The following is a 3,835-nucleotide window of genomic DNA, read 5'->3' as shown; positions in this document are numbered from 1 at the left end:
AGCCCCCGGCCCATTGGCTCCGGCGCACGCCCCGCGCCCCCCGATTGGCTTCTGCGCTGCAGGGCGACCACACGCGCGCCGGCCGGGCCCCGCCCCCCTGCCCAGGATTGGCTACAGCTCCGTGCCCGTCAGGCCGCGCCGCCTCATTGGCCCGCCGCTCCGGCTCGCTTCGGGATTGGTCGGGCGCAGGCAGGTCGGGAATTGCCTGCTTCGCCTGCTGTCCCCGCCCACGCAGAAGTTTTGGCAGCGGCGCCGCGGGGTGGGGGCGTCTCAGGCAGCGGGCTCCTGAAGTCAGGAGAACGCCCCGTGGGGGCCCTGGCACCTGTGCCCCTTGCCACCGCCGGCCTGGCAGACAGGCAGGCGCGTCCCTCTGCTTGCTCCTTGCTTGCTGGGGCCCCCGAAGCCACTGGCTGCAGCCACAAAATGACTGGGTGGACAGTGCCGAGCGCGGAGGCCCCGGGGCTTTGTTCCCTGTGGGCAGGGTGGCTGTCGGGTCTGCACTGTGGAAAGCCAGGCTCGTAAACACGCTGAGGCCCCCACAGTTGACGACTATTAAACTGGGACTAAGTGAAATGTCCTGGTGCTACAGGAAGACAGACGAGGACGGCGGGAAAGAAATGGCAGTCTTCATGTGGTGGTAGACTGTTCCAGGAGTCGGCCCTCGGAGGAGGGTAGGGGGTGGGGACGGGTGTGTGGGCGTGCTGTTGCTCAGTGCAAACTGTAAGGGGTTTTTCATGTGCTTTGAGCTACTGAGTGAACTATAGGGGCCACTTGGCGGAGTGTTGGCGGTGGAGGTGTATAAAAATAAATACTAGAAAAAAAAATGTGGTCAGGCAGGCTGCAACCCAGCCAGGAAGCAAGAAGGTTCAGCCCTCCCCTCCAGGCCAAATAAACACGGCTTTCCTTGCGCCCCAAGAAAAGGTTCCTTTCTGACCTCGCCCAGGACAGCAGCGACCCAGTGGTGGCAGGGAAGGCCTCCCTGTCACTGGAGTCTGCTGCAGAAGGGCAGGGTGGCACTGGGAGCTCCCCCCTGTGGAGCTACACTTGCTTCCCAAAGAACAGGGATGGTAAACTCTAGCTCTGAAGAGCACCAGCCATGCTCCAAATTGCAGCCAATGTTCTTACTTTTTCTTTTCTGACCACTGTCTAGTCCTTCTGTATTCGGGTAGCGTTCGCCATCTCCTCAGTCATTCGTTTTCCATTCTGCATTCCCATTCTCTCTCTCTCTCTCTCACTGCCCCATCCTCCCCTCTGCCAGAGTAGAGAGCACATTATGTGAACTTGAGTTCTGACAGTAACAACATGCTGCACAGGAGGACGGCAGAGAGGGGAGCAGAGGGAGAGGATAAAGCAAATGTGGGGGGTGCCCTGGAAGTCATCTCTTCACCCTGCCAGCCCCCCCACGACAGTAATTGCAAGGGCTGAATCTTCCCCACTGCTTGTTCTCTTCCATTGATCTGGGTTCCCCTTATCCTTTCGTACAGGTTGAAAGAATCAAAAGGCTACACTGGTTGGAAGGGCTTTATCCCCTCGCAGGCCCCTTGTTCTGATGAATGTCAGGACTCCCTTCTTCAGCCTGTAGCAAGAACCCTATAGTAGAAAGCCCCTCATCCTTCCACAAGCAGTGGTCAGGCGCTCAAATGGGGTGATACGTCAGCACCTTTGGTCCCTCACCCCATTACCTGGAAGCAGTGACAGCTGCAACAACAGTTGTGGAAGAGAGTCTCTCCATTAACCGTGCAATGGAAACAGGAACAGCTAGAAGAGGCTTCCTTACTTGGGTGAATGAGGATCTCAAGAGAATGTCAACTAGGACTTTTACCTGCATTCCCAACACAGACCGAAATGACCTTTGTCACCCTTCATCAGGAGCAGCCATGGCTCCCTTGCCATAACCCTAGATGAAGGTCTATCTTTACAATTTGCTATTCCAGAGAGTGCTCAGGAACAAGGAATGCAAACCGCTTCCCCAGGATGGTGACTAGGAGTCCCTGAAGTAGACTCTTGGCCTCCAAGTCCCTAAGTGGACTCCTAGATTCTTCTTTTCATTGATTTGAAATTTTTCCTACCCCAGCCAGGCAAGGAACCTGGACAGGAGTTATGTCCAGTTGGGGACTTCCCTTTCCCAGCTGCCTGAAGGATACCTCTGGAGTGAATCTGGGGGCACCCTGGGGACTAGAGGCCAAGTTCAAGCAGGAGTTTATAGTGTAAATATCTACAGTTACGCAGAGTTCCCAATACTCAGAAGTGACAAGAACCTTCCGCTCTCCAGCAGTCACCTATCTGTCAGCAAAGGCAGCCATGTGCCTTTGCCTCCTTACAGGAGCTCAGAATCCAAAACTGTACACACATTCTACCCACTGGCATTAATTCACGTTAGATAAAAACAAGTCGACTTAAAATATTTGAGTTATTAATCCATTAGAAAGCACCTTCAACTCTTGTTTTTTACCCCCAACCATCTAAAGTTTGAATTAATCGGTCATTTATGCCCAAAACGTGTCAACTGCCACATGTTGAGATTATTTACATTTTGTTGCTTGTTAACAGCAATTCACTCGGGCTGCAGCTGAGTCACAAAGAATCACTGGCTATTTGCCATTGTTTGTAGAAGTCATTCCTTTGTACTTCTGTCAATCAGACATTCCTTTTAAGAAAACGTCATTAGTTATTTTAGCCTCTTCCAATCTTTGCTTTGTATATACTAACCAATCTTTATTAAATTAATTATAGCATATAGGTCCTTTCTCTTCTAGCTACATCACCTTGTTTCAACACAGCTCTTGCTGACCAGAAAAAACAAACTATAAAATCATACATTTCAGACACACATAAATTGACTTAAAATCACTTTGGAACAGTGTTCTGGAATGGTTTGGCATTTTCAGTTCTGACTGGCCAAATTCAGCTGTTTCAGCAGAAGCCCTGTGTAATTCATCTCTAAGGACAGCAATTAAAAAGGCTGCAAGCAGAGGCGTAACAGAGCAGTTCTGTGCTTGAGGCAGCAAATGTGTCTGGGATGGTGGTGGCCAGCCAGCCAGTAACTACCATGGCAGCTATTTTGGGGCATCCCTCCAAGTCGGCTGCTGCCCTGGTCACTCTTTACCCCTTGGTTATGCTACTGGCTATAAGCCTAGAATAAGCCATAATCTCAGTTTTGTGAGGATATACCTGATGAGCTCAATCCTATTTGGCGGTGGCCTTTGTGGGGGACAGACCAGGAAAATGAAGTGACAGCTAAAGCCATGTCTACACTAGCCAAATAGAGCAACTAGACTTTTGTTATGAACCAGAAACCAAAAAAACCTCCCCAGTATGTCACTTTTTATACTGGTGTTAGGTATGTACAGTGGGGTTTTAACAGTACAATTACATCAGCATAGCTACAGTAGTGCAAAAAACCCACAAGCAATGTCAGAATCTCAGCCTCTAAGAAAGACAAGCTTTTGAATGGAAGGCAAAGTCTACCCCAAACATGGGGCTAGTCCGATATCACCCACAAAAATTCTTGCCTTGGACATATTTGCTAGATCCTCCTGGCTACAATCCACTCCAGAATTACCATGTTAGCCTCTCAGTGTTCCAAAAATTAAGTAGAAGGCAGAGAAGGGTAAAACTTTAGGGAATTTATAGATGTGCTCCGGGAGGCAGGGGGTGCTTTAGTTAGAACGCCTCAAAGAGTCATTCTGATGAAAGCACCAGGAGTGTCACGTGTATTAGCGTCCCCGCACTGAACAATGGCAGCAGCGGCACTTTACATTTCATCAAACCAGCTTTAGTTAAAGAACCCCCACTGCCATTTTTCAGCATGGGGACACTGATACACATGATGCTG

General features: G+C 50.4%; 1 long non-coding RNA gene across 1 annotated transcript in view; it reads left to right on the top strand.

The window, feature by feature from the left end:
• Positions 1–160: 160 nt before the first annotated feature.
• Positions 161–3,835, top strand: part of LOC109287898 — a 39,623-nt gene continuing 35,948 nt past the window's right edge. The window contains exon 1 of the long non-coding RNA XR_002095002.1: positions 161–634. This is a non-coding gene — a long non-coding RNA (uncharacterized LOC109287898). The remainder of the gene's footprint in view (positions 635–3,835) is intronic.

The sequence above is a fragment of the Gavialis gangeticus genome, unplaced genomic scaffold (genome assembly GCF_001723915.1).
Source record: "Gavialis gangeticus isolate Ggan-Ray unplaced genomic scaffold, GavGan_comp1, whole genome shotgun sequence".
NCBI classification, from domain to species: domain Eukaryota; kingdom Metazoa; phylum Chordata; order Crocodylia; family Gavialidae; genus Gavialis; species Gavialis gangeticus.
Note: the sequence above shows the minus strand (reverse complement) of the source record. Positions and strands in the feature narration are given on the sequence as shown.